This window comes from Humulus lupulus, chromosome 5 (assembly GCF_963169125.1).
Source record: "Humulus lupulus chromosome 5, drHumLupu1.1, whole genome shotgun sequence".
In the NCBI taxonomy this organism is placed as follows: Eukaryota; Viridiplantae; Streptophyta; class Magnoliopsida; order Rosales; family Cannabaceae; genus Humulus; species Humulus lupulus.
The window spans coordinates 189,727,314-189,750,794 of NC_084797.1; positions in this window are offsets into that span (position 1 = coordinate 189,727,314).

Genomic DNA, 23,481 nt, shown 5'->3' on the forward strand with positions numbered 1-23,481 from the left:
AATCTTTCATCCAAGTAAGTTTCCTGTTCTTCTTTGTTTCTGATAAGCCATGCAACATTTATATCTCTAGTTTTCTGATATTGGGTGTTTTGAGTTTTTTAATGTTCTTGAGAAAAAAATATTTTGGGGTAATCGGGCTCGTAGGTAGTAGCATGATAGGATAGGAGTTTAAATTTGAAAAAACACTAAATGAGGCTTAGGAAGTAGGATTACTGATTTAGGGCGCAAAATCGAAGTAAAAATTCGATTTTTATGCACTCGAAAAAATCTGGGGTTTTCCTGCCTATTTTTGGAGTCAAAAAGTTTCCTTGAAAAAACTTTTCACTTGTGCTTTTTAATCCATTTTTTCAAACTGTTTGCATGTTTTTAGTGTTTACGTTAGAATGTTGTTGGTCGTATAAAAGCTTATCTTTTATACATGAGCAACGTTATCCCAACGTTTCCACTTCTTCTGTTTGTTGGCCTTAGATTCCCATCTCCCCTTTTCTGTTCCCAGGTTTTCATGCACGATCCTTGGGGAGGTGAAAGGCCGATTGATGAAGACTTGCTCGTGCTACTGTTCGAGGATCAAGAACAGTTGTCACTGCCATTTTTAGAAATACCTTTTTCTCAACACAACTCGACAAACAGACCTCTGACCAGTTCAATGTATATGGGTTGCGTAAAATCTATTGCTCAAAGAAAGAAGAAAACTGCCAACACTTATTCTAACCAACCTTCCCCTCGCACTGAGGACCGTTCTAAAAATCCACAGCCAATAAATATTGTACCACTCGAAATCCAAACTAAAGCCTAACCTCGCGACGACCTTAGGCCAGAGGTCGAATGGTATGTAGCTCCTCCTAGCATTATTTTGGCTAGGGTGGTAAACAACTATTTCAAGAAGTACGGTCTTCCTGGGATAACCCTCATCAAACCTTCACCTGACTAGCGGGCAAACATGCCTGGGGGCACCTTCAGCGCCTTGTCGAGGTATCATATCGAGGCAGGGGCAATATTGCCTCTGGACGAATTCTTTCAAGGGGTGGCCAATTATTTTGAGGTTGCCCCCTTCCAAATCACCCTGAATGGATATAGAGTATTATCTGCGCTCTATATCCTTTATAACAATAAGAAGTGGCCAGTACCAACGCCACATGAGATCAACTACTTGTTCGATCTTAAATCCAACCCCAACCGCAACAACATGGGGCTCTTCCACTTTTACCACCTGAAGTCTACTCGCACCTTCCTAAGTGACATTACCCACAAGTCCAATGTAGGGAAGTATTTCCAGAAGTACTTTCTTACAACAGACCTGGTTGATGACAACCTAGCCTTCACCCGAGGAGGTAAATCTTTTTCTCACTGGTCGCTTGTTTTCTTCTAGCTTCTCTATACCATCTTTATAATTTTTGGTGTTGTTTAGATCCATGGTACTGACCAGTCCCTACTCCAAAGATGGAGATAAGGGCAGCTGCCTTGGCCAGCATGACGGACATCGAAAAAAGTGCGAAATAGTTGGTCACGGAGAGCAACTTAAGGCTGGTCGACCTTCTGGGGCCTCACCAGGATGTGAGAGAGTCCACAGCAAGGAGTGCAACTGGAGAAGACCTCCTCGAGCAGCATCAGGATGTGTCACAGCCCCTGAGAATGCGAGCTATAGGAGGGAACCCTCCAATATTCCATAAACTGCTGATGTTCCGACCCAACAGGGGAAGGGCAAGCAGAAACTTCCAGCACACCCTGAGCCCATACTCGAGTCGTCTGATGACAACGGTACTGACTTCTCACTCTTAGACAGTTTGCCCATTCCCAATCATTTATTTGACGGGGATGGCAACTTTAAATATGCGACTAGTTTAAATTTAGACTTCTTCAAGGCAGAGAGTGAGTGTAGCAATAGTACCATAAATAATGTATTGACCAGTAATAGTAGCTCGGGTATACTACTTTGAATTTTTCTTACTCTTATTTCCTTGCTTTACTAAATATCTCAATTTATATTGCATGATCATTTATTTATATCATGCAGTCTTGCCTTCCGACAATGCGTTTGATCTGTACAGCTTACCCAAAACAACTGTTCCTGCGAGCAGGAAGAAGGAAAACAGACGACACCCTGGGGAGCAGCAACCATTCCAAGGAAAGGGAGAGGACTGAGGACCCTCCTGATCCTGCACCTTCCAAGGAAACTACTCCTCCTCCAGCTCCCATCGACCAAACTCCTCCACCAGCTCCCATCGACCCGACTCCTCCACCAGCTCCCGTCGACCAGAATCCTCCTAATCAGTCAGGAAATACTCAAGGAGAGGCTATCACGAGCATAGCCTTCAATTCAATCAACGACAAGCTGAAGAAGCTATCAAGGCATCGGCGCAACTGAGAGGCCATCAGCAACACTAGCTCCATGAAGGTCGACCATATTTTCAGCCACGGGCTGAATGAAGTACTCAGTGTAAGTTACCATTTTTTGCTGTGCTTTAATTTTTTACTTCGTCCTTTTATTTCTACTAACAACTTTATCTTTTCTCTATTCGCAGGGAGTTATAACCTTGAGTACTTGCTGGCGTCGGTCAGAGGCGATGGCTGCCGAATGCACTAAAGAGGCTAAAGCTGTTGAGGAAAGGCTTGGCGAACAGCTCAAAGTGGCTGAGGCCAAACACGCCAAGCAACTCAAGGCAACCAAGGAGAAAAATGTTGAACAGCTAAGAGCTGCTAAGGAGAAGATTGCCAAGCTAGGCGAGGAGCTGAAGCAACATAAGGAGACCCTGGTCAAAGTCACGGAGTCTAAAGAGAGGTACAAGGAGTCTTCAATTTTGAACTACAAAGAGGCCTCCAAACTCCAAGACGAACTAATTATCAACAAGAAAGAAACTACTGAGTTGGAGGAGCAAGTTAAATTGCTCGAAGAAACCAACTCCAGTGACTGGGAGAGGTTCAGGGGAGAAACATTTAACTGCTTTTATATGTTCTGGAAAAACAACCACGAGGCAAACTTTGATTGTTTACCAGAGCGTATGAAGCAGGCTAAGTTGGCGAAATGCGTTGCTCGCCTTGAAGAGGAGACAGCTCAAGGATCCCTTGAGATTTCTTTGTCCACGGGTATTGAAGGCATTGACGAGGGTGTTGATACCACAGTCGACCAGCAGCCTCAGCAAGATCCTCCAGCTATTCCTACTGCTTCATAACTTTATTTATTTATTTATTTAATTTGTAACTAGGACACACGAACCACGGTTTGTGATGTCAAGACAATTTTTTGATGCGTAGGCAGCTTTCCTTTTAATTAATAATTACATCCGAGCAGAAACTGCTCGCGGTGTAAAACATTTTACTTTTGATATTATAATATTTTCACTTTATTATAACATATGCTCGCATGACTGAACTAAGCATAGTACTTTGTTTTGATTTAACAAAATTTTGAAAAATACTCTAAGTACCGTAGTATGCTTTCCCTTATTTTGCTCGTGTGTTTACATATGGTTGTTGATATGCTTTTCTTGCTTAGTACCTTATATGCCCCCCAAGTGATTGAGGAGTTTAAGGTCCTCGGTCACATGCCAAGGCCAAGACCTATTCGAACATTACTGATCGTAGAAATACTTATAAAAAGTGATTATATAGCAAAACAACACACATAATGAGCAAATACTTGTAACAAATACAATAATTGGCAAGAATAACGGGCTATGCACAGTTCCTTTTATTTCTCATAATAAATGGACAATCATGTTTGTACAAGTGATCAAAAAATTGATTGAGTAACCCTTGTTCATAAACTTCTAAAAAGTGAAATTATTACAAGTCAATTCTTTAAAAAGAACTATTTTATTGATAATACTTGCGCAGTTGTTCTCCATTCCAATAGTGAGGAATGAGATCTCCATTTAAGCGAGCAAGTTTATAGGTGCCTAGTTGGCGGACTTCTTCAATTTGATACGGACCTTCCCAGTTAGGTCCAAGCACTCCAGCAGCTTGATCGCGAGTGTTGAGAAAAAATCTTCTAAGCATTAAACCCCCCACGTTAAATTTTCTTTTGTGTACTATAGAGTTGAAATACCGAGCAACCTTTTGTTGGTAAGCTGCTACTCGGAGTTGAGCTTGCTCATGCCTTTCATCGACCAAATCCAAAGATTCCATCAATAACTGACTATTCACACTCTGATCGTATGCCAACCTTATATGCGATGGTGGATCTAATTCAACAGGAAACATATCTTCATATCCATAGGCCAAGGAAAATGGAGTATGGCCTGTTGCAGTTCGATGGGATGTTCTATATGACTAAAGGACTTCAGGTAATTGTTCTGGCCATGCCCCCTTCACTTCTTCAAGTCTTTTCTTCAAGGTGTCCTTCAGTGTCTTGTTGACAGCTTTAGCCTGTTCGTTTTCCTGCGGATGAGCTACTGAAAAAAAAAACTCCTGATAATCCCGTACCTTTCGCAAAAATCTGTGAACAGATCGTTGTCAAATAGTGTGCCATTATCTGAGACAATCTTTCTTGGCAACCCATAGCGACACACGATGTTCTTGACCACAAAATCCAGCACCTTTTTGGTTGTTATTATTGCAAGTGGCTCAGCTTCGGGCCACTTTGTGAAGTAGTCAACAGCAACTAAAGCGTATTTGACGTTGCCTTTTCCCGTGGGTAATGACCCAATTAAATCAATTCCCCACATTGCGAATGGCCACGGGCTATGTATTTGTTTTAGCTCATTAGGGGCTGCTCATGGTATCTTGGAGAACCTTTGACACTTGTCACACTTCCGAACAAAATCCATAGAGTCTTCATTCATCGTTGGCCAGAAGTATCCTTGCCTTTGGATCTTTTTTGATAAACTCTGCCCCCTAGCATGATCTCCACAGAAACCTTCATGGACTTCTCGCATTAACTCTTTGGCCTTTTCCTTCGAAACACACCTTAGAAGTGGCATCGAGTACCCTCTCCTATATAAATTTCCATCGACCAGAATGAATTGAGTCAACTGTCTCTGGAGGGCTCTTGCTTTGTTTCTGTCCGTCGACAGCACTCCTTGTTCAAAGTATTCAATGAAGGGTGTCATCCATGTGTCTGTCGCTTGGATTACGTGGGAAGACTCTTCTACTTGAATTCTCGGTGTGGACAAATGTTCAACAGGTACAATATTCAAGGTGTCAGCATCCTTCGCGCTTACTAACTTGGCCAAATAATCAACATTTGATTAACCACTAACTGGGAGTCACTGTAGATTTTGAGTGACTTTATATCCATGTCCTTGGCTAATCTTAATCCTGCGAGCAGAGCTTCGTATTCGGCTTCGTTATTGGACGCTATGAAGTCAAATCTAATTGCACAGTGGAATCAATGTCCTTTGGGCATGACTAAGATTAAACCTGCTCCAGAATTATGCTCATTGGAAGAGCCATCTACGAACAACTTTCAGGAAGGAGTTTGGCTTTGGAGTTTAGGCTCTTCTATTGGTTCGGTATCCTGGAGCTCAGTATGTTCTGCGACAAAGTCTGCTAAAGCTTGTCCCTTCACAGCTGCTCATGGCGAGTAAGAAATATGAAATTGTCCAAGTTCAACTACCCATTTCAACAATTGACTGGCGGCTTCTAGTTTCTGCAGGACTTGTCGTAGTAGCTAGGTGGTGAGTACTACGATGGGGTGAGCTTGGAAGTATGGTCGCAGCTTTCTGGAGACTAAAATCAAGCAATAAGCTAATTTCTCAATGGGTGGATATCGCAGTTCTGCTCCTATTAGCCTCTTGCTTATATAATACACAGCTTTTTGAACATGTTCCTCCTCTCTGATCAAGACAGCGCTAGCAGCATACTCGGTGACTGCCAAATAGATGAACAAAGTTTCTTTCTCGACCAGTTTGGACAAAATCGATGGTTGCGACATATGAGACTTTAGAGCCTGGAAAGCCTGCCTGCATTCTCTCGTCCACTCGAATTTTTTATTGCCCCTAAGAAAATTAAAAAATGGAACGCATTTTTTTGTTGATTTGGAAATGAATCTACTCCAAGCGGCAATCCTCCCGGTTAGACTTTGAACATCTTTAATTTTACCTGGCAACTTCATCTCGACCAGGGCCTTGATCTTTTCGGGATTAGGTTTGATACCTCGTGAGTTCACAATGAACCCCAAAAATTTTCCCGATCCAACTCCGAAGGAACACTTAAGGGGATTCAACTTCATCTAATATTTGTTCAAGATGTTGAATCCCTCTTACAGGTCCCCAATGTGTTATTCTGCCTTCTTTGACTTAACCAGCATGTCATCAACATATACCTCCATATTAATACCGATCAGCTCTTTGAACATGTGATTGACTAGTCACACCCGTGTTTTTCAAACCGAAGGGCATTATTTTGTAATGGTAAAGCCCTGTATCAGTTCAAAAGCTAGTGTGATCCTCATCAGGTGGGTGCATATTGATCTGATTGTATCCAGACTATGCATCCATGAATGATAGGATCTCATGTTCTGAAGTGGCATCGACCAGCTGGTCGATCCTTGGGAGCGAAAAACAATCCTTCAGGTAGGCTTTAATGAGGTCTGTGAAATCCATGCACATCCTCCACTTGCCATTCGGCTTGGGAACCAGCACAGGATTAGAGACCTAAGATGGATAAAATGCTACCCTGATGAATCTGTTCTCCTTTAGCTTCTTGACCTATTCTTTTAATGCTTTTGATCTATCTTTGTCGAGTAGCCTCCTTTTTTGTTGTACTGGTGGAAAACTTTTATCTATGTTTAAGACATAGCTGATAACTATTGGGTCAATCCCAGCCATATCCTTATGCGACCAAGCAAACACCTCTTGGTTCTCCTTTAAAAATTCCTCCGGTTTTTGCTTTGTTGTTGTCTCTAAGTTTTTACCGACTTTCACAACCCTGGTCAGATCTACCTCATCAAGTTGGACCTCCTCAAGGTCCTCGACTGGTCCTACGTCTTCTTCAAAATCCCCAAAGTGAGGATCTAAATCTCTATCCTCACTTTGGGCAACACCTTATTTGGTGACCTGCTCACCTGATAGGGCTTGTACTTCATTGACCAATAGAAACCCTTTCTCGGCTCTTTCTCTTGATCCACCCCTTTTTTCCTTGGTAATCGAGGAATTATAGCATTCTCGTGCATCTCGTTGGTTTCCCAACACACATCCTACCCCTGCGTTAGTTGGAAACTTCATGGCCAGGTGCCAGACCAAGGTCACGGCTCGTAGGTCGACTAGAATAGGCCTTCCAATCACAGCATTATATGTCGAAGGACAATTAACTACTATAAAAGTAGTGAGTAATGTCATGTTCATAGGTGCAATTCTTGTTGTGGCTGGAAGCCTGATCGACCCCGTTGGCGCGAGCCCCTCGCCTGAAAAAACATAAATTTTTTGGTTGCATGGCTCCAAATCCTTCGTTGACAACTTCATTCTCTCCAGCAAAGACTTGTACAGAATGTTTACTAAACTTCCTGTATCCACTAACACCCACTTAACCATCATATTGGCGATCTGGACGTCCACGACTAGAGGATCTGAATGGGGAAACCGGACATGTTGGGCGTCAAGCTCAGAGAAAGTTATCAGTTCTTCCTATGTTTGAGCTTTTTTGGGAGTTCTCTCCTCTACGTTCAGCATTTCAATGTCCTGTTCGTGATGTAAGGTTCGAGCGTATCGCTCTCTTGCCTTCCCACTATCCCCTGCTATGCGTGGGCTGCCACATATGGTCAGCAATGTACCCGCCACTGGAGCTGGCTGTAAAGGGGGCGAGCGTTGGCGTACTGGTGCCTTCTCGTTGCCTCCTTGAGCCTCTCACTGGGAACCTTCAGTGCCTCGTACATATCTTCTCAGGTGTCCTTGCCTAATAAGGAACTCAATCTCATCTTTAAGCTGGTTTCACTCTTTGGTGTCATGACCATAGTCGTTGTGAAAATGACAAAACTTTGTTTTATCTCTTTTGGAGATATCTTTCCTGATCGGCGTTGGTCACTTGTAAGGGACAGTGGTGTTGGTAGCCTGGTACACTTCTGCTCTACTTTCGACTAGGGTCGTGTAATTAGTAAACCTTGGCTCGTATCTATTACTTTTTGGGTGCTTATTCTCAGATGTTGACGGCTCATGGCTCACTCTTTTCCCTCCGTTTTTCCCGTTATTTTTGTCATTGCCATTGGGTTTCCCAGACCCATTGGCGGCTTTGGTGGGATCTTCCTTCGAACCCTGGTCGTCTGCGGGCGCCTTACCTTCGTTGGCAATTGCCTCTTCGAGCTTGATGTACTGGTCTACTCGGTCTAAGAATTCTTGGGTGCTCTTTACCCTGTTCTTCCTTAGACTATTCCAGAGGGACGAATGGCATCGTACTCCAGCAGTAAGTGCCATCATTTTCCCCTCATCACCAACTGTCTTAGCCTCAGCAGCAGCTCGCATAAAATGCTGGACATACTCCTTCAAGGATTAGCCCTCCTTCTGGCGTATCTCGACCAGTTGGTTGGCTTCGGTCAGATGTACTCGACCAACGTAAAACTCTTTCATGAACATTTCCCATGACACTATGCTAGCAGGAGGGAATTTGAAAAACCACTCCTGAGCAGTGTCGGATAAGGTGGCCGGAAAGATTCTGCATTGAGCATCATCTGACACCATCTGGATGTCTATTTGTATCTCGAATTTATTCACATGAGATGCTGGGTCTCCAAATCCATTGAAGTTGGGTAAGACCGGCATCCTAAATTTGCTTAGGGTTTCGGCCATTGCTATTCTTTGTATGAACAGAGTGCCTCTTCTCTAATCATATTCAATGTGGGATGTTCGGCTCCCCACTAACTGTTGGACAGCCTGATTCAGTGCATCAAGCTGGGCCTGTATAGTGTCTGGTACTATTGGGGTGACCGGTGCTGGAGGGGCATACTTGTCGTGCCTTTCCCGCCTATCATTAAGTACGTCCCTCAAATCATCATCCCTACGCCTTTGCTCGCTAGCACCCAGTCGATCAAAGACATTAGGCTGCCCCCCAGCATTCTGGCTCGTCGATCGATTTTCTCTTGGGGGGGATTTTGTTCTCCACCCCTCTCTCCTTGCCTTTGAGCAGCATTTCCACTACCGGAATCAGCTTCATTATAGTCATGGCCATCCCTAAAATGTGACCAACTATGGTGTGACCTGCTGATCGAAATATTTCCCCCTCCCCTTGCTGGCACGTCTCATCCGTCAAGTGGAGGCCTGCATTGGTCGGTGGGTCCCAGGGCATTATTATGTCGTGGGGGTCCTGACTCGACCTGTCTCCTGCCAGCAAAAGGATGTTGTCCCCTACTCGGTGGATTTGACTCCTCAACAGTTTGGCGTCAAGGGCTTCGGAGAGGCACTGCCACACTGTAGTATTTTTCATTAAAGATTCCCTTAAATTCCTCCCATGTCATGACTGCAACATTCCTCCGCTGACTTACCACATCCCACCATATGCGAGCATCAGCCCTAAGCATATAGCTCGCTCAAGCAACCCTTTCACTTCCTTCGACCCTCATAAAATCCAAGATCAAGGAAATCATGTTCATCCACTGCTCTGGCAGCAGTGGGTCCGAACCACCCTCAAAGGTAGGGGGTTGCTGCTTCCTGAACCTTTCATACAAAGGTTCCCACTTATTCTCCAAAGTAGACTAAACAGGCACTGGCACTGCAGCCTGCTGCATTGGCAACCCAATAACCTGAGGCGGGGCCTGCTGCCTCATCTATCACAGCTCTTCCTCTGTTCTCTACAGTCTAGCCTCCATTTCGGCCAATATCTGTTGCCAGTTCTGTGGGGCAGGTGGAGGGTCCAGACCCTGATTGTCATCCTCGGCTCTACTGCCGCGGAGTCTAGCTGATTTTCGAGGCATCTAAGCAAATATGCCTGCAACCAACGACGCCGCTCATCAGGCATGACAACAATATCCAAAACCACCTCCCAAACACAACATTAATCCACAAATAACAACTCATATAGCATATAACACACAACGGGCCATGCCCTAACATCATGCATATGTTAATTCATTCATCATGCTCTATACAAAATAAGCAGGCATACAGGGCATTTAAATACATATTCAGACATACCAACCAACCCTGAGTTAAGCCTGTCACTGATTGTGTGTGTACATGTTCGGTCAATCTCCAGAACCAATAACCTTGGCTCGCTCTGATACCAAGTTGTAACGCCCTACTTCCTTAGAGCCGTTACTAAGTGAGTTTAAAATTGTGCTTTCAACTCGCTAATCGAGGTTTTAAGTCAAACCGTGTAACTAAGTCATAATTAAAAGGGAAACATTAGAGAAAGTAGTTTTTCATAGCAAATCGTAAAAGTTTACACTTGGGATCCCAAAACACAGTTTAGAACATATTTACAACACAAAACTGTTCTAAGTCGACTAAACGACAAAGTTTAAGTTCATTTACAAGCATCTCCCAAAATCCCCTAGCCGTGGCAGCCAGGCTGGCCAAACATGTACACGCTGCCTCACGCCTGCTGTATCATGGTTGGTTGGTCTTCTCTTTACCCTTACCTGCACCACAGAGCATCTGTGTGCCGAAGCCCAGCAAGAAAACCCATAACAGATAACTTATGCAATACACAAGTCAAGCATATAAAACAGGCCACCATTGGCTAAACACATACAGCCTAGCCGTCTCAGGCGTTTACCAAGCCCTGGGTTCACGGACCACGCCGTGAGGATATCCCAGGTATCCTTTTAGGGACTCGCCCTAGCAACTTGCACCCCACGTGCTCAACGCTGCTCCCGGCCCCTTGCCGTTCTCGGCCTTGCACTCAACGTGCCTGACGCCATTCCCGGCCCCACGCCGTTCTCGGTCTACACCGTTCCCGGCTCATGCCGATCACTCACATAATATCAAACATGATATATCAACAAGTACAGAATTCAAGCATAAACAGATAAAGAGCTACGCTCTGTAGTTCTAGCATATAGGGCTCGGCCCTGCATATCATTTCCATTCAACACATTGGGCTCAGCCCTGCACACAAGCTCTATGGAAACAAGGATTTTCTTACCTGAGTTCTGAGCTTCCTGAGCACCGATGCCCCAAGCACAGTCCTCTAACGTGAGCCTCGCCGACACCCTAGTCACAACACATTAACAACGTCCATCCATCAAATTCTAATTCAATAAATATCTTCAAGTCATAACCCCAACCCCCGGGACCTTGAATTCTATCAATCTGGGTGATAAAATCCATCCCGAGCTTTACCCCTTGAGTTCCCAAGCCTAAAATCCCCTAAAAACTCAAACTGGCACTAAGGGCCGCGGCCCCACCCACTAGAGTCGCGGCTAGCCTCGAAACAGAGGCTAGCTCCCCACTGACCCCCACACGGGCCGCGGCGCGCATGAATCTCTCGGCCTCCCATGGCCGCGCGCGCACGCGGGCCGCGGCGCACCTCTCTTAGGGCCGCGGCGCTCCACAACGAACCCAGATTTCTACACCATTTTCCAAACCTTTCCTCAAGCCAATTCTCACCAAAACCAAGCCAACAATCCTAGATAATAATACCATTATTCCAGCTCAATATCTGCACTAAAACCCAACATAAATCTGCTCCAAAAATTCAACTAGAATACCCAAAAATAGCTTAAATTCTACCCACATGCAAAGCTTGGAAACACAGCTGAAACTTAAGCATAACTTCCATGAAAAAAGCTTACCTCTTGCTAATTTAAACCTCTAAAGTTGAACCTTAACCCTCAAGCCTTAAGCTCCTAAGTTATCACATCTGAATCACTTGCTTATGCTAGCTTGCACCAAGAATTCCCTTTGAAAACCTTAGAGAGTGAAGGAGAGAAAGAGATAGAAGCTAACTTCAGTTGGGAAGAATAAGCTAAGATCGATTCCTTAAGTTTCTAAACCATTCCTCTATTTTGTTTTATTCAGCTTAAGTCTATATGGTTACCTCAAGGCTCGGGGTACCAAAACGTCCCCGAGGGTAAAATGGTAAATTCCCCAAAAATTCCCGCCTAGACATTCTATCCTCAAATATATCTCCAAATATTTATTTTCATGTCCCAATAACCCCATAACTCACCTGATACCCAAATTACCCCTCGACTCACCCCGAGTCCAAATCTCAACCCCGTTGTGACTCTCCGACTAACCGCTCCCCAGGACTGTCTCGTATCGTGTTGGACAGACATATCACACATATACAACATATATCTCATTTATCACATTTATGCCCCTAATACTCAAACAGGGTCCACATGCACATTTAACTCAATTAAACATGCATCATAATCATATATACACATAAATTCACATATAAACACATTAACCCACTTATTGCCCTCCAGGCACATTAATCAAGGCCCCTAAGCCTGATTAGCAAATTCGGGTCGTTACAACTATCCCCTCCTTACAGAAATTTTGTCCTCGAAATTACCTGAACAACTGGGGGTACCGCTCCCTCATCTCTGACTCAAGTTCCCACGTTGCCTCCTCGACCTTGCTGTTTCTCCACAGCACTTTCACTAAGGCGATGGTCTTGTTCCTCAAGACCTTATCTTTTCGGTCAAGAATCTGAACCGGCTTCTCCTCATAGGACAAATCCTAATCAAACTCCAAATTCTCAAAACTCAAGACATGCGTTGAATCTGACATATACTTTCAGAGCATAGATATATGGAATACATCATGAACCCCCAATAAAGTTGGAGGCATCGCTAATCTGTAAGCTACCTCTCCAACTCGTTCCAAAATCTCGAAGGGGCCGATAAACCTGGGGCTCAACTTACCTCGAACTCCAAACCGTTTCACACCCCTCATGGGTGAAACCCTAAGGAACACATGATCACCAACCTGAAACTCCGCGCTCCTGAGTCTCAGGTCTGAATAACTTTTCTGTCGACTCTGGGAGGCGAGCATACGCGCTCTAATATTCTCAACTGCCTCATTGGTCCTCTGAACCAATTCTGGACCCAAATACCTTCTCTCACCTATCTCATCCCAATGAATAGGTGATCTACACTTCCTTCCATAAAGCATCTCGTAAGGAGCCACACCAATGGTCGCCTGATAACTGTTGTTGTACGAGAATTCGATCAAAGGAAGATACCTACTCCACGATCCCCCAAAGTCAAGCACACAAGCTCGCAACAGATCCTCCAATATCTGAATCGTCCTCTCAGACTGCCCATCCGTCTGAGGATGATAAGCGGTACTAAACCATAACTGTGTGCCCATAGCCTTCTGCAAACTCTCCCAGAACTTGGAAGTGAAGGTGGGGTCTCTATCCGACACTATCGACCTCGGAGCCCCATGAAGTCGAACAATCTCCTTCACATACAACTCAGCGTACTGCTCGACAATATAAGTTGTCTTAACAGGCAAAAAGTGGGCGGACTTGGTATACCTATCCACAATCAACCACACTGAATCATGCTGTCCCACAGTTCTCGGTAAACCAACTACGAAATCCATAGTAATATCTTCCCACTTCCACTATGGGATCCCCAAAGGCTGCAATAACCCCGTCGGCCTCTAGTGCTCAGCCTTAACCTGCTGACAAGTTAAGCACTTAGCCACATAATCCACCACATCCCTCTTCATGCCCGACCACCAATATAAAGCTTTCAAGTCCTGGTACATCTTCGTTGTACCCGGGTGCAAAGAATAGGAAGTGGTATGCGATTCATTCAAGATCTCTCGCCGGATGTCAGAATCCATCGGAACACAGATCTAACCCTTATACTTTAATAACCCCATCTCTGAAATGGAGAACTCCTTTGTCGCTCCGACTAAAGCACTCTCCCTATGACCTCGCAACAGAGAATCCTTCTCATGTGCTTCCTTGATTCTCTCAAGGAGTGTAGACTGAAGAGTGATGTTATCCAATTGACCAACCATCAACTCTATACCTGCTCTGGTCATCTCCTCAGCTAACTTATCAGATATCTGGCTCGAGCTACACAACTGTTTTGGGCCCTTCCGACTCAATGCATCTGCCACAACATTAGCCTTCATAGGATGGTAAAGGATATCACAATCATAATCTTTAACCAACTCCAGCCACCGCCTCTGGCGCATATTCAAGTCCTTCTGGGTAAAGAAATACTTTAAGCTCTTATGGTCGGTGTATATCTCACACTTTTCACCATAAAGATAATGCCTCCAAATCTTAAGTGCAAACACCACTGCTGCCAACTCTAGGTCATGCGTAGGATATCTCTGCCCATACTCCTTTAACTGTCTCGATGCATAGGCTATCACCTTGCCAGCTTGCATCAACACACACCCCAAACCCTGCCTGGATGCATCACAGTAGACCACAAACTTTTCATTCTCCATCGGCAAGCTAAGTACTGGCGCAGTAATCAATCGCCGCTTTAGTTCCTTAAAACTATTCTCACATCTATTCGTCCAGACATACCTGGTCTTCCTCTTTATCAACTCTGTCAATGGCGTAGCTATTCTGGAGAACCCCTCAATAAACCACCGATAATACCCTGCCAAACCCAAAAAGCTTCTCACCTCAGGAACATTGCTCGGTCTATGCCAATCTCTGACCGCCTCAATCTTACTTGGGTCAACCAGAATCCCCTCCTTACTAACAATATGGCCCAGAAATGTAACTTGTGGCAACCAAAACTCACACTTACTGAACTTAGCATATAACTTATGCTCCCTCAACTGCTGCAATACCAACCGCAGATGCTGCTCATGCTCCATCTCTGACTGAGAGTACACCAAGATGTCATCAATGAATACGATCACAAACTTGTCCAGATAGTCCTTGAAAACTCTATTCATCATGTCCATAAAAGCTACTGGGGCATTGGTTAATCCAAAGGAAATAACCAGGAATTCAGAGTGTCCATACCTCGTTCGAAATGCGGTCTTTGGTATGTCCTCCTCTTTAATCCTTAGCTGATGATAACCTGATTGGAGATCTATCTTGGAAAACACTGTTCTTCCCTGTAGTTGATCAAACAAATCGTCGATCCTAGGCAATGGATACTTATTCTTAATGGTTAACCTGTTCAGCTCCCTGTAATCAATACACATCCTGAGGGACCCATCCTTCTTCTTAACGAACAACACTAGAGCACCCCATGGCGAGAAACTTGGTCTGATGAACCCCAAATCAAGTAACTCCTGCAGCTGAATCTTCAACTCCTTTAATTCTGCCAGAGCCATTCTATAAGGTGTCCTAGATACTGGCTCCGCTCCTGGTACCAACTCTATAACAAAGTTAATCTCCCTCTGAGGCGGCAACCCTGGCAAATCCGCTGGAAACAAATCCGAAAACTCACACACCACCCTTGTCTCACCCGGTCCAACCGATACCACCCTAGCGGTGTCCACAACGCTCGCTAGAAATCCCATGCAACCTTCCTGCATCAGGTCCCTAGCCCTTAGGGCTGAAATCATTGGTACACGCGGTCCACTAACTCACCCCACAAACACAAAGGGTACCTCCCCTTCTGGTTCAAAAGTCACCATTCTGCGCCTGCAGTCAATCGTTGCCCCATACTTGGATAGCCAATCCATTCCCAAGATCATGTCAAAATCATCCATCTCTAGCTCAATCAAATCAACAAATAATTCCCTACCATCTACCTCCACTGGCAATGCCCTAATCCACTTCCTAGAGACTACCAATTCTCCCGTTGGCAACAAAGTCTGAAATTCCCTAGCATACACACCACTAGGTCTACAAAGCTGATCTATCACCCTAGCAGATACAAATGAGTGGGTAGCCCCTGAATCAAACAATGCAGTATAGAAAGAACCAGCACTAAATATTTGACCTGTCACCACTGAGGGGCTAGCCTCTGCCTCAGTCTGTGTCAAAGTGAACACCCTGGCAGGAGCAAGACTGTCACTCTGCTTCTGCTCCTCCTTCTTAACTTGAGGGCAATCCCTCTTCAAATGGCTGGCACTCCCACAAACAAAGCAGGCCCTGATCCTGCACTCACCCTGGTGTCGACGCCTGCACCGTGGACACATAGGGAAACCCCTCCAATTATCACTGCCACCCTGACGGCCGGTGGTAGCACCCCGCACTCTCCTATCAAAACCAGGAGGAGTAAATGAATCTGGAACTCTTCTTTTCTGCTCACTGGGGCCACTGCCCCGACTGGACCCAACAAAAGGAGGCACCATCCTCCTGGCATCAAGCCAAATAGCGCTATCCTTCCATATCTGATCCTCAACCCTCTCTGCAGTAAGGGCCTTATCCACCGCTTGGCCATAAGTGGTAGTCACTGGATCCAAGGTAATATTCACATCGCAGGCGATCATGACATTCAACCCCCGCACGAACCTATCCCTCCTGGCCGCATCTGTCGGCGCTAGATCTGGCGCAAACTTCGCCAATCTGTCAAACTTTATTGCATAGTCTGTTACTGTCGATAGATTCTGAGTCAGGTTGATAAACTCATCAACCTTTGCAGCTCGCACTGCCACACTGTAGTATTTTTCGTTAAAGATTCCCTTAAATTCCTCCCATGTCATGACTGCAACATTCCTCCGCTGACTTACCACATCCCACCATATGCGAGCATCAGCCCTAAGCATATAGCTCGCTCAAGCAACCCTTTCACTTCCTTCGACCCTCATAAAATCCAAGATCAAGGAAATCATGTCCATCCACTACTCGGCCAGCAGTGGGTCCGAACCACCCTCAAAGGTAGGAGGTTGCTGCTTCCTGAACCTTTCATACAAAGGTTCCCACTTATTCTCCAAAGTAGACTAAACAGGCACTGGCACTACAGCCTGCTGCATTGGCAACCCAATAACCTGAGGCGGGGCCTGCTACCTCATCTATCACAGCTCTTCCTCTGTTCTCTACAGTCTAGCCTCCATTTCGCCAATATCTGTTGCCAGTTCTGTGGGGCAGGTGGAGGGTCCAGACCCTGATTGTCATCCTCGGCTCTACTGCCGCGGAGTCTAGCTGATTTTCGAGGCATCTAAGCAAATATGCCTGCAACCAACGACGCCGCTCATCAGGCATGACAACAATATCCAAAACCACCTCCCAAACACAACATTAATCCACAAATAACAACTCATATAGCATATAACACACAACGGGCCATGCCCTAACATCATGCATATGTTAATTCATTCATCATGCTCTATACAAAATAAGCAGGCATACAGGGCATTTAAACACATATTCAAACATACCAACCAATCTTACCAACCAACCCTGAGTTAAGCCTATCACTGACTCTGTGTGTACATGTTTGGTCAATCTCGAGAACCAATAACCTTGGCTCGCTCTGATACCAAGTTGTTACGCCCTACTTCCTTAGAGTCGTTACTAAGTGAGTTTCAAATCGTGCTTTCAACTCGCTAATCGAGGATTTAAGTCAAACCGTGTAACTAAGTCATAATTAAAAGGAAAACATTAGAGAAAGTAGTTTTTCATAGAAAATTGTAAAAGTTTACACTTGGGATCCCAAAACACGGTTTAGAAAATATTTACAACACAAAACTGTTCTGAGTCGACTAAACGACAAAGTCTAAGTTCATTTACAAGCATCTCCCAAAATCCCCTAGCCGTGGCAGCCAGGCTGGCCAAACATGTACACGCCGCCTCACGCCTGCTGTACTCATGGTTGGTTGGTCTTCTCTTTACCCTTACCTACACCACAGAGCATCTGTGAGCCGAAGCCCAGCAAGAAAACCCATAACAGATAACATATGCAATACACAAGTCAAGCATATAAAACAGGCCACCATTGGCTAAACACATACGGCCTAGCCGTCCCAGGCGTTTACCAAGCCCTGGGTTCACGGACCACGCCATGAGGATATCCCAGGTATCCTTTTAGGGACTCTCCCTGGCAACTCGCACCCCACGTGCTCAATGCTGCTCCTGGCCCCTTGCCGTTCTCGGCCATGCACTCAACGTGCCTAACGCCGTTCCCGGCCCCACGCCGTTCTCGGTCTACACCGTTCCCGGCTCATGCCGATCACTCACATAATATCAAACATGATATATCAACAAGTACAGAATTCAAGCATAAACAGATAAAGAGCTACGCTCTGCAGTTCTAGCATATAGGGCTCGGCCCTGCATATCATTTCCATTCAACACATTGGGCTCAGCCCTGCACACAAGCTCTATGGAAACAGGGGTTTTCTGACCTGAGTTCCGAGCTTCCTGAGCACCGATGCCCCGAGCACAGTCCTCTAACGTGAGCCTCGCCGAAACCCTAGTCACAACACATTAACAACGTCCATCCATCAAATTCTAATTCAATAAATATCTTCAAGTCATAACCCCAACCCCGGGGACCTTGAATTCTATTAATCCGGGTGATAAAATCCATCTCAAGCTTTACCCCTTGAGTTCCCAAGCCTAAAATCCCCTAAAAACTCAAACTGGCACTAAGGGCCGTGGCCCCACCCACTAGAGTCGCAGCTAGCCTCGAAATAGAGGCTAGCTCCCCACTGACCCCCACACGGGCCGCGACGCACCCACCAGGCGCCGCGGTGCGCATGAATCTCTCGGCCTCGCATGGCCGCGCGCGCACATGGGCCGCGGCGCTCCACAGTAAACCCAGATTTCTACACCATTTTCCAAACCTTTCCTCAAGCCAATTCTCACCAAAACCAAGCCAACAATCCTAGATAATAATACCATTATTCCAGCTCAATATCAGCACTAAAACCCAATAGAAATCTGCTCCAAAAATTCAACTAGAATACCCAAAAATAGCTTAAATTCTACCCACATGCAAAGCTTGGAAACACAGCTGAAACTTAAGCATAACTTCCATGAAAAAGCTTACCTGTTGCTGATTTAAACCTCTAAAGTTGAACCTTAACCCTCAAGCCTTAAGCTCCTAAGTTATCACAACTGAGTCCCTTGCCTATGCTAGCTTGCACCAAGAATTCCCTTTGAAAACCTTAGAGAGTAAAGGAGAGAAAGAGATAGAAGCTAACTTCAGTTGGGAAGAATAAGCTAAGGTCGGTTCCTTAAGTTTCTAAACCATTCCTCTATTTTGTTTTATTCAGCTTAAGTCTATATGGTTACCTCAAGGCTCGGGGTACCAAAACGTCCCCGAGGGTAAAATGGTAAATTCCCCAAATATTCCCGCCTAGACATTCTATCGTCCAATATATCTCCAAATATTTATTTTCATGTCCCAATAACTCCATAACTCACCTGATACCCAAATTACCCCTCGACTCACCCCGAGTCCAAATCTCAACCCCGTTGTGACTCTCCGGCTAACCACTCCCCAGGGCTGTCTCGGATCGTGCTGGACAGACATATCACACATATACAACATATATCTCATTTATAACATTTATGCCCCTAATACTCAAACAGGGTCCACATGCACATTTAACTCAATTAAACATGCATCATAATCATATATACACATAAATTCACATATAAACACATTAACCCACTTATTGCCCTCCAGGCACACTAATCAAGGCCCCTAAGCCTAATTAGCAAATTCGGGTCGTTACACTCAAGGTCTTAGAATCAATTTCCTCCTCTTCGAACTCCACTTGTGGCTCATCCTCAGCCACATTTTGCGGAGGAGGCTGAGATGGTGCAGCACCAGAGGTTTGTCCATTCTTTCTAGCCCTTTTGGCCATTTGATCTTTTTGAAAGTCTTGAGTTCGGCTCTCAATGAAAGCGCCAAAATTTTGACCCTCGAATTGGTCAACGACACAGAGTCAAGTAAAATGATAGGAAATGAGATGAAATCAAAAGGAAAAGATAAACGACACAAAAGATTTATAGTGGTTCGGCCCCAATAAGATCGTAATGACATACGTCCACTTAGTGTTCTTATCGATGTAAATCCCAAGAATTGTGATCAATGAGCTCAGGGCTCACGAGTTCACTAGTTTCATGATGAATACAAATATGGTGGATAAAAATACTCTATTTCTTTCTTAGAATTCTGAAGTTCTAAAAAGAAAAAATCCGAAAGTCTTTTCTCTTGAGCCCTTTGATTCTTATTTATAGGCTTAAGGAGTTCTACATGGGCCAATGGGCCTTAATTATATTTAATACAGGCGTATCTAAATAATAATGGAAATTACAATCAATACTTAATTACAAGATTACATATCTGAAGGAAATAAATGAAAATATGCGACCAGACTGGTCACCCACAATTATGTCGTCTGATGAGCCAATTCTCTTCTAGTTGATGGTCGAACATATTATACTTACTTAAACTGCCACGTGTAGGCCAATCCTGCCACATCATCAGGTAGTCCGTTTTTGGATAAATAGAGTTTATTAGATCTTTAGATTAACTTGTTAAGGTTTCTTAGTATAATGAGGCTAATGACTTTTGGTTTGGATATTCAATATCATGAATGGCTAGGAACATGACTTACAATAATGGAATCCATACTTTCCTAATAGATCGAATATTGGTTCCCTTAAGGGTTAATTTTGGAACTTAATAGTTATTAAGTTCAAATCTATAATTTCATTATAGATTAATTATTCGCTAGTGATCTGATGGTACTTCAGGATCAAGATGTAATTATAATGGTAAAGCGGTAATTGTAACGCCCTACTACCTTAGAGTCGTTACCAAGTGAGTTTAAAAATGTGCAATCACTCACTAATCGAGGCTTTTAAAGCAGAAGTGTAATTAAGCCATAAACAAAGTAGAAATTTTAGAAACAACTCTGTTTCAATGAAAATCATAAAAGTTTAACACTTGGGATCCCAAAACACAGTTGAGAAATATTTACAACATATAAATACAACCAAGTCGGCTAAACGAAAAAATCTAGGTTTTGCTACATTCATCTCCCAAAATCCACTGGCTGTGGCAGCCAGGCAGGCCAAACATGTACACGTCGCCTCATGTCCGCTACACTCATGGTTGGTTGGCTTTCTCCTTGCCCTTACCTGCACCACAGAGCACCCGTGAGCCGAAGCCCAGCAAGAAAACCCACAAACAGATAACATATGCAAAACAAACACTTAGCATATAACAGGCCATTAATAAGTTAAACATACATGGCCAAGCCGTCCCAAGCGCTTTACCAAGCCCTGGGTTCGCGGTCCACACCGTGAGGATATCCCAGGTATCCTTTAGGGTCTCGCTCTGGCAACTCGCATTCCACGTGCTCAATGCTGCTCCCGGCCTCTTGTCATACTCGGCCATGCACTCAACGTGCCCAACGCCGTTCCCGACCCCTGCCGACCTCGGCCTGCGCCGTTCTCGGCTCTTGCCGAACATTTACAAAATAACATTCATAGCATAATAAACAGATACTAAACACTAGCAAATTCAACCAAAGGGCTACGCCCTACAATTCAAACATATTGGGATCAACCCAATATACAAGCTCTATGGGAACAAGGGTTCTCTTACCTGCATCCCGAGCTTCCCGAGCACTGATATCTCGAGAACAGCCCTTTAACTTGAGCCTTGCCGAACCCTAGTCACAACACATCAACAATACTCATCCATTAAGTTCTAGTCCATTAAGTAACTTTGAATCATAACTCTAATCTCCAGAACCTTGGATTCTATCAATGTGGGTGATAAAATCCATCTCGAGCCTTAACCCTTGAGTTCCCAAGCCTAAACACACATTAATACACAAACTGGCACTAAGAGTCGCGGCCCTACCCACAAGCGCCACAGCTAGCCTCGAAACAGACGCAAGCACTTCACTGGAACACACACACGGGCCGCGGCACACATGGCCAAGCGTCGCGGCGCGCATCACACTTCACGGCTTCCCATGGCCGTGCGCGCACACGAGTCGCGGCCCTCACCTCCAAACCCAGAATTCCTCATCTTCTCCTTTATTTTCTTCAGACCAACTCATCCAATAATCAAGCTAACAATTCCAGATAATCAACACAAAGATTCTAGCCCAGTTTCAACATCAAAACCCATCAAAACCTACTCCAAAAACTCAAATAAAACACCTAAGAACAGATCAAATTCTACTCACATGCATAACCTAAGAACATAGCTAAAATTCAAGCATAATTCCCATAGTTAGAGCTTACCCTTGCTGAGTTATGCTTCTGAGCTGATTTTCCCCAAGTGCCCAGCTTTAACTCCTTAACTCTAACAGCCCAAAATCCTCAGTTCTTGACTAGTTCCACCAAAGCTTCTTGACTGGTTTTTCACTAACTTGTCTCCGTGAGTTCCCTTAGAGAAGAAAAGATGAGAGAGGGTATAGTGTTAACTTCAGCTGAGAATGAGAGAAGAATGTCGGTTTCTACAAGTCTCTAAATGATTCTTTATTTTTGTTTTATTTAACTTAATCCATGTGGTTACCTCAAGGCTCGGGGTACTAGAACGTCCCCGAGGGAAAAATGGTAAATTTCCCCAACTTTCCCTCCTAGACATTCTAACCTCAAATATATCCCCAAATATTTATTTCCATAACCCGATAACCCCATAATACATCTAATACCCAAAGTACCCCTCGACTCGCCCTGAGTCGGATTCTTAACCCCGTTGTGACTTTCTGGCTAAAAGCTCCCCAGGACTGTCTCGGATCGCGCTATGCAGAAATACATATCACATGCATATCATATTTATCACATTTATGCCCTCAACAAGCTAAAATCACAAACATACCCCTAACATCCAAACGGGGCCCACATGCATATTTAATTCAGCTAAACATGCATCTTTATCACGTATTCACATAAATTCACATATTAACATATTAAATCATTTATTGCCCTCCAGGCACGCTAATCAAGGCCTCTGAGCCCTATTAACAAATTTGGGTCGTTACAACTATCCCCTCCTTACAGAAATTTTGTCCTCGAAATTACCTGAACTACTCGAGATACCGCTCCCTCATCTCTGACTCAAGTTCCCACGTCGCCTCCTCAACCTTGTTGTTCCTCCACAGCATTTTCACCAAGGCAATGGTCTTGCTCCGCAAGACTTTATCTTTTCTGTCAAGAACCTGAACTGGCTTCTCCTCATAAGAAAAATCCTGATCAATCTCCAGATTCTCATAACTTAGAACATGGGTCGAATCTAACACATATTTCTGGAGCATGGATACATGGAAAACATTATGAACCCCTGATAAAGCTGGAGGCATCGTAGTCTGTAAGCTACCTCTCCAACCCGTTCCAAAACCTCGAAGGGGCCAACAAACCTAGGGCTCAACTTGCCCCGAACACCGAACCATTTCACTCCCCTCAAAGGTGAAACTCTAAGAAACACATGGTCACCAACCTGAAATTTCACGCCCCTGCGTTTCAGGTCTGAATAACTCTTCTGACGGCTCCGGGAGGCGAGCATTCGCGCTCTAATCTTCTCAATTGCCTCATTGGTCCTCTGAACCATCTCTGGTCCCAGATATCTCCTCTCACCTATCTCATCCCAATGAATAGACAACCTACACTTCCTTCCATATAGCATTTCATACGGAGCCACTCTGATGGTCGCCTGATAGCTGTTATTATACGAGAACTCGATCAAAGGGAGATATTTACTCCACGATCCCCCAAAATCTAGCACATAGGCTCGCAACATGTCCTCCA